The sequence below is a fragment of the Myotis myotis genome, unplaced genomic scaffold, assembly GCF_014108235.1.
Source record: "Myotis myotis isolate mMyoMyo1 unplaced genomic scaffold, mMyoMyo1.p scaffold_m19_p_5, whole genome shotgun sequence".
NCBI lineage: Eukaryota > Metazoa > Chordata > Mammalia > Chiroptera > Vespertilionidae > Myotis > Myotis myotis.
Window position 1 is genome coordinate 68718143 of NW_023416357.1, and position 12675 is coordinate 68730817.

At 41.8% G+C, this 12675-nt stretch overlaps 1 pseudogene; it reads left to right on the forward strand.

Annotated features, from left to right (window-relative positions):
- Positions 1-11111: 11111 nt before the first annotated feature.
- On the forward strand, positions 11112-11250 carry LOC118657203 (annotated as a pseudogene).
- Positions 11251-12675: the final 1425 nt, after the last annotated feature.

Consider the following 12675-nt stretch of genomic DNA (forward strand, 5'->3'; position numbering starts at 1 on the left):
TCGGGGATGATGCTTTAATCATTTGAGCTACCTGGCCAGGACCAAGAAGCTTTCTGAGGAACTGTGGTCACAATGTGAGGTCCAACCACAAAATAGGACAGGAGCGGATTGTAAATATTTTGGGGACGTGGTATGAAGAATTAAGTTGGATATGTATGAGGGGCAACTATGAAGTGATATGCCAGATCTAACTCATGTACTGAACATAACTGTGCTCCTCTCCATCCTCAAAGTTATATAGCCTAAGGAACTAATGATCCAGGCTGCAAAAGATTCTTTTGGGTTCTGCCTTTGTTATTGCTGATAGCATATGCTTCAGAATAAAGGGCTTGGGAATATTTTAGATGTAAAGAAGAAGATAATTTTAAGAAATAACCAAGTATCTTTGGAATGTGAATAATTTAGCTGGGTATTGCTATTTTTAAATTTTTAAAAATATATATTTTTATTAATTTCAGAGAGAGGAAGGGAAAGGGAGAAAGAGAAAGATCAGTGATGAGAATCATTGATTGGCTGCCTCCTGTCTGCCCCCTACTGGGGATTGAGCCCCAACCTAGGCATGTGCCCTGACTGGGAATCAAACTGTGATCTCCTAGTACATGGATCGACACTCAACCACTGAGTAACAGCAGCTGGGCGGAATTGCTATTTTTTTAGAGGAAGAAGGCGAAAGAGAAAGGTGATTATAAAGTAATGAAGCTTATTTTCTTACATATCTTTTTTATTTTTTGTTAGTCCTCACATGAGGATATTTTTTTCATTGCTTTTCAGAGAGAGTGGAAGCTAGAGAGGGAAGGGAAAAGAGAGAGAAACATCCATGTAGAGAGACACATTGATTGGTTGCCTCTTGCACATGCCCTGATCTGGGCCAGGTATGTGTCCTTGACCGGGAATCAAACCTGAGACCCTTAGGTTCGCTCTAACCACTATACAACACCGGCCAGGGCCATATCTTTGGTAAATTTATTTAAAAACTGGAGGCCTGGTACACGAAATTTCATGCCCTGGGAGCGGGGAGAGGGGGTCCTTCAGCCTGGCCTGCGCCCTCTCATAGTCCGGGACCCCTCTCTTTACTGTCTGCCTGAAGTGGAGGCGGGAGACTCTCCCGCCACTGCCACTGTGCCTGCCAGCCATGAGCCTGGCTTCTGGCTCAGCAGCGCTCCCCTGTGGGAGCGCACTGACCACCAGGGGGAAGCTCCTGCATTGAGCGTCTGCCCCCTGGTGGTCAGTGCTCATCATAGTGACCCGTCATTCCACCAGCCGGTAGATTTGCATATTAGGGTTTTATTATGTAGGATAATTACATTTTAGTGCCCATCTACTAAAAATTTACATTTATATAACATAACCAAGTTGTTCTTAAAACAGGAAATGTAACTACTTTCAATTTGGACTATAGGTTTTACATGATTGATTGATATAAAATATGTCCATGTCAACTCTGGGGATGGATAAAAATCATAGGGAAGTCCCACTGGTATGGCTCAGTGGTAGAGCATCGGCCTATAAACCAGGAGGTCATGATTCAATTTCTGGGCAAGGCACATGCCTGGGTTGTGGGCTTGATCCTGTGTGGGCCGTGCAGCCTATCTATGATTCTCTCTCATCAGCAACGTTTCTCTCTCTCTCCCCCCCCCCCTTTCTCTTCTCTGAAATCAATAAAAAAATATATTTTTGAAAATCATAAGGAAACACAATACAGGAATAAAGCATAAATTGGTGTAAGCATCCATAACGAATGGTAGCTTTAATTGCATCAAACTAGTGAAAATGTAAAAAGGAGCTGGCACAAATCAGCTCTTGGTACAGGACACATGAGCTCTACCCACAGATAGAGCTGCCACTTATAGCACTTGCTGTGTACTAGACACTCAATTGCGTTACACACATTATATTGTTTCTTTCTAGAGCAGTCCTTTCACGTGCTAATTAGCATTGCCACTTTTAATAAAGGGACTTGGTTTAGAGAGATTAAGTTAACTAAGGTCACAGAGCTTCTTAGTGGCAAAGCCAGTTTTTCAAACCATGCTTGTCTAACACCAGGTTCTGCACTCTTAATTCTTTAAATACTTTTAAAATGATTTCTTAAAAAGTAAACAAAGAGTTGCTCTGCTTGCACTGAAATCATTACACTGATAGCCTGTTCCTTGGCCGAAGGTTATGCGCAGGCACAACTCTTTCGGATTTACACACACGCCTGCCTCATGTGGCTGAAAGAATCCCTTCTCTTACATTTTATCTTTTTTTTTTTTTTAATCATTGGTGTTCCTTTATTGCCCTTCCATCAGATTCTGCCTCAGCCTAGCTGTTCCCACCCCTTTCAACAGAATCCCACCCTTACTTCTCTCCTTTCCTAAAGGGAAAGGCTTCGGTGGTTGGGGCAAGGGGAAGAGAACCTCCACCCCCAGTGTCCTCTTCTCCCCAGTCCCAGGCTACATATGCACTTAGCTTGGTAGGAAACTTCTGGTGTCCCCAGCAGCCTTCTTGCCTCAGTCCCAAAGCCCTTCCCCAGCCCATACACAGAGATGCTCTCAGTCTAGTTTTCCTCTGAATTGCAGCTTTCCCTCTTCCTTTATGTCCTCTGAGGCATACTTTCCCCATCTGTTTTCTTTTCTTAACAAGGTTAGAAGGAGGAGACACAAAGACAGGGGTGCAGAAGGAAACCTTTGCTACATTTAGGTGGTTTCTAGGTTATTCCCAGATCTAAATAAGCCTTGTTAAAAGAGTATTCTGTAAGTGGGACTGCTCATCTGATACTGCCCCCTCTAATCCTGTCCACATTCCCAGTGCTCTGGGGAGAGGGGGGGGGGGCGGTTCTCCAACTCCAGAATTCATTAATGTATCAACAGGGCTTGTGAGAAACAACTAGATCCACAGTATGGCATAAGAACTAATTTAACCATAATTATACCATAATTATCTCTCTATATAAAAGCCCAAGTGACCATTACGACCAAACAACTGGAACGACGGGTTGACCGGTGCCTAAGATGCACACTGACCACCAGGGGACAGACACTCAATGTAGGAGCTGCCCCCTGGTGGTCAGTGTGCTCCCACAGCAGGAGTGCCGCTCAGCCACAAGCCGGGCTCATGGCTGGAGAGCACAGCTGCAACGGTGGGAGCCTCTCCCCCCTCCGTGGCAGCAGCAGCGCTATCGAGTGGTGGTGGTGGCAGGCTCAGCGGGCCAGGCTGAGCGACAGCAGAGCTGCACCGGGCCCAGCTGGGGCTCTTCCCTGCTGCCTGCCATATCCCTCAGGAGGATGTTGAACTGCTGGGTTTCGACTTGACCTGTGGGGGATCGGGCCGAAACTCGGCAGTCCGACCCCCCCCCCCAGGGGTCCTGGATTGCGAGAGGGCACAGGCCAGGCTGAGGGACCCCACCTGAGCACGGATCTGTGCACCAAGCCTCTATATAATAAATGCTATACAATGCTCCTAACATTAATTTCCAATTCCTTTATCAATAAAATCTGTTTTAAATATGGCCTAGGGCTAAGAATGGTTAAGAGTCTCTGCTTTGCTCTAGTCTAAATGTCTCTTCTCTAATGTGTTCTCCTAATTCTGCTTATATTTACTTTCTTTCTTCTATTTTTTTTTTTAATGATACTGGTTGTTCCTGTTTCATGCTGGGATGTCACGCCTGTCTATGTCAGAAGCAGTGTCACTAATCAGTAAATTATCTTTATCTGCAATTGCTTAAAGTTCAGATTTTAAACCACATAGTCATTATATAGAGTTGCCAATGTTTACTTTCAATATGCTCATGAAGATGCCTGGCACTAGGTACTTTTTACTCCAGGAACAGTGTCAGGAGCCTATTGAAATCTACTGGTGGGTGTGGGTGTGGGGAGAGGCAATTTAATAGAAGGATACAGGGGCAGTTAGTGGTCCCTAAGGGCAGGAAATACAGCTAGGCTTCTTCAGCAGGGACTAGAACTAGGAACTGGAAAGTTATGAGCCAAACATATTCTGCCCACCTGCATACAATCTCTTGTTTCTGTTTCTCTCTGTGCAAATGTTCCGTTTTCCCTCTTCCAGGCTGGCTTTTTCTGCTTTTCCCAGCACACGAGGGAATATGACCACCTCACCAGCCCCCAACTTGTAAGGCCCTACCAATTCATGTTTTCACTGAAGATTTGGAGTCTCTATGTCCCAAATCCATATTTATGGGGAAGTGAACAGATTGATCAGTGGGAATCAGGTTTCCACTCTGGGCCCAATGAACTCAGGGTGTAGACCAACATGGGAGTCAGATTTCTGAGAAGGAGGTGAAGGAGGGTTCTTTAAGGAGGGGCCTTGGGGTTGGGGAACCATGGCTTCTCTTTGAGACACATGGCTTCTTTCTGATGGTATGGTGGTGATGCAGTTCTTGCTACCACTTCTTTTTGACTCCTCTGTCTTTTGTGCTTCTGTACCCTTTGTTAGGACAAAGAATTTTCTGACCAAGCTGCAAACTGATCAGCCATTGGGCTTAATAATGGACTCCACGACATGTCCCTTGGTGTTGCCATTAAGTCTCAACACTGTAGCTGTTTAACCATGGTTTCCTCTTGCTTCAGAGACAGAAGAGTAGAAGCAAAGAGGGGATACCCAAACCTCTTTCTTCTGGAGTCCAGATTGAAGGAAACAGCAATTAGAAGAAGACAGTTGTGTCTCACCCCTTATTCTAGATTGTAATCTCCTATTAGGATTTAAATCATACCTCAAGGGAGCTCTCTCCCCCATGCAGTTGAAGTTAGAAATCAGTCAATTAACAAAGAAAACAAAGGAAATTATTAAAAAATGCACACATACCTTAAACATTTTATTTTAATTTAAAATATGATTAATCATTTGCAAATCTTTTTAAAAAAATATAGAATCATTGTTTGGTGTTCTGATTCATATTTCTTGCCTAAATCACATTCATTTTCTATGACCTTTGAATTTGATTTAAAGTGGAGTGAATATTTACAGACTCTTATGAAGCAGAGTGTGTGCAAAACACTAGATCTTTAATATTTTTTCTCCTTTCAAGAACATTTTTCTTAGTGAGTTGTCTTCACTTGCTAAAAGATTCAATTCAGTTTTCATAAAAATAACAATTTTTTTTCATTTTGCCCTTGCAATTCATTGGTAAATATAATAACTAATTAAAATGTCCAAATAGAGTGACAAGTAAAACTGGCATAAACAGGTGTGGGACAACGCCAGCAGTCTCTTGGTGAGGCTAAAACTCAGCTGCTGAGGGTGCAGCGGCACTGTGCTTGGGAGCGTGGCTTTGCAAACTTGAGTGAACTGCGGAGTCTCCGGGAGAGATTGTTAAAACACAGATTGCAGATTTTAGCCCACCTGGTCTTGCATTTCTTGCAAATTATCAGAAGACACTGATATTTCTTGTCTGGGGCAGGGTAGGGTGGGGGTGGGGTTGTCGAGAGTGACCTGGTAGTCAGCATAGGCAACAGTGTAGATTTTTCAGAGTGATTGGAGAATGCCTGATAACCCAGTAGGTGGATTAAATGAAGTCTGACTATAACAGCTATCAAGTTGCTTATCAAGGTATTCTGTGCACAGCTGTAGAGGCTCAGTTGCCCTGGACTATGTTCCTGTCTCTCTGAGTAAATGATTGTGTGATCTGGGATGGTTACTTAACTTCAACAATCCCCCAGATTACTTAACTTCAATAATCCTCAATTTACTTGTCTGTAGAGAATGGGTATGGTAATTTTTTCCCAGAGACAAAGGATTTTATTACTCATTTGCACAGCAAGCAGCATGAGCATCGACATGTTTGTGTTGTTCTCCTTTGCCACCAAGTCTCATAAGGGGCCACAGTATGGGCCAGGTGCCTACTATGCTCACAGTGGATTTGTGCTGCAGCTGAGGAACACTGAGCTTGGAGAATCCACTGCTTTTCTAGCAAGTGATAAATAACCCTGCTCTTGATCTAGAGCAGTGGTTCTCAACCTTCCTAATGCCGCGACCCTCATGTTGTGGTGGCCCCCAATTTCATTGTTACAAATTGAACATAATTAAAGCATAGTGATTAATCACAAAAACAATATGTAATGATATATGTGTTTTCTGATGGTCTTAGGCGACCCCTGTGAAAGGGTCGTTCGACCCCCAAAGGGGTCGCGACCCACAGGTTGGGAACCACTGATCTAGAGGAAGACATTAACTTATATCTCAAGTTTACCAGCTATATAAAATAATCCTGAGAAATAGCCCCAGTAAAAGAATGGACAGGGTTGGCACACGCAGCAAAAAGTGCACTTGTACAGAGTGCAGGTATGCTGTAGCCAAGCATATGTACATTTTACAACTTGATGCCCATTGCCAAGTTGCCATTCAAAAAACTGGTACCAAGTTATAGTCAAGACTGCATAAGAGAGCCCATTTCTCTCCATTCTTCCTAACGACCTTTTAGTCTTTGCTAATTTTGTAGACAAAAGGTAAATTCTCATTTCATTTGTGGCTCTTTTATCAACAGTGGATTTGAATATCTTTCCATATTTACCGGTCATTTGTATCTCTACTGGGATAAATTGCACGTGCTTGTTTTCTTAAGACTAGTGGGTTTGGTTCTTCTTTTTCTTCCAGGAAAAATGCATCCTAGACCATCATTTGTAAGTAGTGAGAACTGAGCTATAAAAACAACTCTGTATCTGCCTTTGAGCTTCCCCAGAGTAGTTGAGGAAAGATGCTAAAGATCAAAGGTGTAATATAATCATTTATTCACTCAGCATTAACAGAGCCCCTTCCAGTACCAGGTGTTTCTCCAGGCACTGGAGATATAAGACTCAGACATAGCCACCAACCTAAGTCACTCATAGTCTAGTGGAAAACAGGCAAGTAGAATAGTGTGAGGAGAGTTATGATAATAAAGATGTACATAGGGTGCTGTGACAGCAAATTAGGAGATAACTTTTATCTTTTATAACAGAAGATAGTTTTTATCTTTTGTATGTAAAGATAATATATAAGAAAGTATTATATAAATGTGCTACTCTAAACATATACCTTATATATTTTTACCCTATTAATTTTTGTTTATACTTGGGTTTGGGTTTGAAGATTCCTGGTAGGAGGTCAGAGGGAGGGAGAAGAGGAGATCTGAGATATTTATTTCCTTATCTCCCTTCAGGGATGCCATGGGATGGGGGCAGCATCTCTTGGTCAAAGGCCTTTTATCTTATCAGCTGACTCTCTAACCAGCGACTGCTCCCTTTCACTGCCTCTTCAAGTATGTAACTCTATAGTTTATAGTCCTGGAGGATTGCACTACTCTTTGTGGTTTGCCTTATTCTGCATGTACTTTTATAAATAGTCATTTTGTAAAACTCTCTTCAAATTACCCAATTTGAGTATGCCATCATTTTCCTGCTGGGACTCTGATGGGCATAGTAATGGGTACTGTAAGTGGCCCTAGGAAACCAACCAGAATCTCTAAAATGGGATCAGATCAGTATTTAAAGAGTATAGAGAAAATAGGGCTGTGGGTTGTCCTTGATATACAGTAGCATCACAATGACTCAAACTGTCACTGGTGATGACATGGAAGAGCAAGGTACTAGTAAAATGAATGTCAGAATTCAAAAAAATTTTAAATATCATTTTAAATAACTAAACCAATCAAATATCTAGAAATAAACTCTGGGGAAAAAATAAAACATCAATGGGAAATTTAAAGCAGACCTAAAGAAATGGTGAGAGATAGCATTTTTATAATTGGAAGAGTCAATATTGATTAAATGTCAATTCTATTCAAATTTTTCTATAAATTCTATGTAATCCCAATCAAAATCCCAGCAGGTTTTTCATTGTGGAAATTGACAAACTGATTTAAAAATTCATATGGTGCCCAGCCAGTGTGGCTCTGTGGTTGAGCATTGACCTATGAACCAGGAGTTCACAGTTCGATTCCCAGTCAGGGCACATGCCCAGGTTGCAGGCTTGATCCCTAGTGTGGGATGTACAGGAGGCAGCCGATCAATGATTCTCTCTTATTGTTGATGTTTCTATCTCTCTCTCCCTCTCCCTTCCTTTCTGAAATCAATAAAACTGTATATTTTTTAAAAAGAGAATGAATAGCAGAAATGAATTAGGAGCTACTGAAGAGGAAGGAACAGAGCACCAAAAGGGCCAGTCTTACGAAATGGACCAGGAAGCATCCATCATGTGGCAATCTCTAGAGTGGCTATTTAGTTCCAGAGCTGCAGTTAGACCACTGGAGCTACAGCTTTATCAGGGGCTGTGCTTCTTTTCTCCGTGACGACTGTTGGTTGAGACTGTTTCATGCCTACCCTCATTTCCATGTGAATTCTTGCAATAGAATCTTTTTTTTTAATTAAATCTTTATTGTTCAGATTATTACATCTGTTCCTCTTTTTTCCCCCCATAACTCCCCTCCCCCCAGTTCTCGCCCCACCCTCCGCCCTCACTCCCCACCCACTGTCCTCATCCATAGGTGCACGATTTTTGCCCAGTCTCTTCCCACATCTCCCACACCCCTTTCCCCCCCAAGAATAGTCAGTCCATTCCCTTTCCATGTCCCTGATTCTATTATAATCACCAGTTCATTCTGTACATCAGATTATTTATTCACTTGATTCTTAGATTCACTTGTTGATAGATGCATGTTTGTTGTTCATAATTTGTATCTTTACCTTTTTCTTCTTCCTCCTCTTCTTAAAGGATACCTTTCAGCATTTCATATAATCCTGGTTTGGTGGTGATGAACTCCTTTAGCTTTTCCTTATCTGTGAAGCTCTTTATCTGGCCTTCAATTCTGAATGATAGCTTTGCTGGATAAAGTAATCTTGGTTGTAGGTTCTTGGTATTTATCACTTTGAATATTTCTTGCCACTCCCTTCTGGCCTGCAAAGTTTCTGTTGAGAAATCAGCTGACAGTCGTATGGGTATTCCCTTGTAGGTAACTGAGTTTCTTTCTCTTGCTGCTTTTAAGATTCTCTCTTTGTCTTTTGCTCTTGGCATTTTAATTATGATGTGTCTTGGTGTGGTCCTCTTTGGATTTCTTTTGTTTGGGGCTCTCTGCACTTCCTGGACCTGTAAGTCTATTTCTTTGACCAGGTAGGGGAAGTTTTCTGTCATTATTTCTTCAAATAGGTTTTCAATATCTTGCTCTCTCTCATCTTCTGGCACTCTTATAATTCTGATGTTGGTACGCTTGAAGCTGTCCCAGAGGCTCCTTACACTATCTTCGTATTTTCGGATTCTTTTTTCATTTTGCTTTTCCGGTTGGGTGTTTTTTGCTTCTTCGCATTTCAAATCTTTGACTTGATTCTTGCGCTCCTCTGGTCTGCTGTTGAGTGTCTGTATAATATTCTTTATTTCAGTCATTGTATGCTTAATTTCTAGTTGGTTCTTTATCACAACATCGAGGGTCTCATTAGATTTCTTGTAGATCTCATTAAGTTTATTGGCAGTTTCTAGAAAATTATCGAAAGACCTTAAAAGTGCGGTTTTTAGCTCTATATCCTCCATTTCTGTCATGTTTCTTTGTCTCTGCATTTTTTATGCTTTCTTGGTGCACCCCCTTGTGGTCTTTGTGCGCAGTCATGTTGTAGTTAAGCCTTGATTGTTGTCGGCAATACTGGGGTGATTTGACCTCCAGGCTAACTGGCTATGAGAGTCAGCTGTGTCTGCAGTGGGAGAACTTCTCTGCTGGATCTCTAGGGTGGTGCTAATCTAGCGTTTGCCTAAGGCTATCTGGCAAATGCCTCTGTGAAGGGCTTTGGCAGGGCGGGTCCCCGGGGACCTACAGGGTGGGTGGAGCGAGCAGTTATGGCTGCTCTCAGTTCCGTCCCCAGGGGCTCTGCCTCTCAGAGTCCCAGCAACCGCTGCAAACCTCGGAGAGAAAGCTGCCTTCGAGTTCCTACCGAAGCCAGACAGTCCCGTGTCTCCCATTTGAGTCTGGGTCCCTAGAGACTCGCCCGGATCTTGAGCTCAGAGTCTGAAACTCCCTCCCGATTGAAAACAACAACCGCACCCTCAGCCGCCAGCCCGCTCCGCATGCACTCCACACCTTAGTATTTCACTTCAGCACTGCGCCTCCTCTGAGTCGGTATGCTATTCTCTTTCCTCCTAGTTGTAGAACTTCCACTCAGCCAGCCTTCCTGTGGTTCTGGATGATGTCCGTTCCGTCTTTTAGTTGTATTTTTGAAGTGGTTGTTCGAGTCAGCAAAGTCCGGCGTTAACCTATGCCGCCATCTTGGTTTCTCTAGAATCTTATCACCAGGGGAAATTTAAACTTGTCTCTAATTCTTTCAACCTGTTGTGTTGACTGGGCCGATATTGCTTTCCTCTTCTGTTGCTAACAGCATACCATTTAGGCTTCTGGAAACCATTTCTCACACATTCCAATTACATAGGGTTTTGTTGCCTGAGATGCTGCTGCAGTCCCCGCAGTTCTACATTTGGCGCATGATCCAGGAATGGTTACGTATAGCACACCTTTTTCATATGCTTGCTGGCTACTTGCATATCTTCTTTTATGAACTGTTTGGTATAGGGACGGGCACCTGCCCAACCAGGCCCATCAATGTGATTTCCATGACCTTTCCTGAGATCATTGGGAAGAAGGCAATCTGTTTCCTTGAGGTCACCAGCGGGTTGAATTGAGCCTGGAGTTGCTGATGGCCATCTTTCCAAACTCAATGGGAAGAATGACTGGCCTGAGAATAAAGCCAACATAGAGAAAAGCAGAGCAGAGGAGGAGAATGAGAGAAGGTGTAAGAGAGATGCTAACAATTTTTTGGAGGTCTTGAATCCAGCATTGGCTGAACTCATAACCAAGTGCCCTCCACACTTGCAACCCAAATTGTCCTAATAGCAACAGTTGACCAAAATAAAAACCTATCTCAAATATTAAAAAAATATATCATGGCCTTCAGTATCCCAAAGGGTCTCCACATAGGTTTTTTCTTACTATTACACTTACTTTTTTTCTGTCAAATTAGTGCTTAGAATAGGTTTCTATTTTATATACATCAACATGTACAAAAAATTTTTTCTGATTGTATGAGTTTTTATTGGAAATTTTAGAAGATTCAGCCGAAGGTTTAAGTTTAAATTTGGAGATGAGTACAATAATTTGGCAGAACCCATGTACATTCAGTAGTTGTAATAAAAAGATAGTTTCCCTTAAAAATTGTTCTCTCTTTTGTAAATGTCCTAGAGAAATATAGTAGCTTTCTGTTCACACTTTGCAAGTAAAAAGGGTGGATCGTTCCACTACTGACATATATTTTTTTAAAAATTGTTCTCTCTTCCTTAGGGGCTCCTAGGCATAGGCTGCTAAAAGGAGATTTACAATTTCTAGCACAATCAAAATGCTCAGAAAGATCAGGGCCTTTAGAAACTGTTCTGAGCTCTTATGGTTTTTTCAAATACTTGGAATTCAACCCTTTTGAGTGTTGCCCTCAATTTCCACACAGAATCCATGAGTAAAGGAAATAAAAACTAAGCAACACCAACAGAGCCAGCAGAATAAGTGCTGAGATAATCTCCATTTCGCCCTGTATCTGCTCCCAGGCCCAGTCCTTGCCCAACGGCCCCCTCTGTGCCCTCTCTCAGGAGTGTGCTCTCAACCAGAGAAAAGCCCGCATTCCTACACCATACGTGCCGAGAGGGTTCTCTGGTGCTTTCAGAGGACATAACGTGGTACTAAGAAAGCTTGCAGTTTTCATTGGCATGGTTTTCAGTTCCTGTTTTAGTAGAATGAATTCTGACAGCAGAAATTTCTTCTTAGGTAATGCAAATCTAGTTCATCGGATTAACATTGGAAATGGCAGATGACTACCGTTTTTAACAACTCTGGTGTCAAATATTTTGCAATTAAACCTTTGCTGCTTGAGGTCAAAAGTAGAAACATTTGGTTAATTAATCACTTATTCAGATGTCTTCCTTTTAAGAAATTGCTCCTTTCTTAGATTTTGTCCAAGAAAGTCTTAGATTAGTCTTCCTTCTACATTAGAGTCTTAACTAATGAAATGTACAGCTCCCTGAAGGAGGCTATTCAAACAACAATCCTGCAGTCCCCCCACACAAATTCTCTCACAATGGCTTTGATGGGTCTTGTGTATAGATTTGGCCTTTCTGACTGGACTAAGCAAGATACGATCTCATTTTAAGAGATGCTGAAAGCACACCACTTTTCAGCAAACAGGCAATAGGAGTATTTCTTTTTGGCTTGCTGCCTTGTTTGTTTTCTTTGTAAACACTGAGAGTGTGACATCAATGTAAAGCAATATGCCCAATCAGATTTACAAATATTTAAGTACTGGAATAAAATTCAGATAAGACCACATCTAAAGTTCTCTAAAGAACCGAAAAACAAGAAACATACCTATCTCCTACCAGGAGTATCTAGGATTTAATACTTGCAAGTAACTTTTGCTAAGAACACTCCCCCCCCCCTCATTTTATTAATGCTCCTCATATCTCTGGTGCCTAGTATAAATTTGTCTTGAATAAGTGAACAAATGAATGAATAAATCGTAGTTCATCATGAAAATTTTATTTCTTTTTAAATTATACTCTGGTGTTTAAAACAAACTTTTCAGCATTCATACAATTTTAACAACTCTGGTGTCAAATACTTTGCAATTAAACCTTTGCTGCTTGAGGTCAAAAGTGGAAACCTTTGGTTAATTAATCACTTATTCAGAT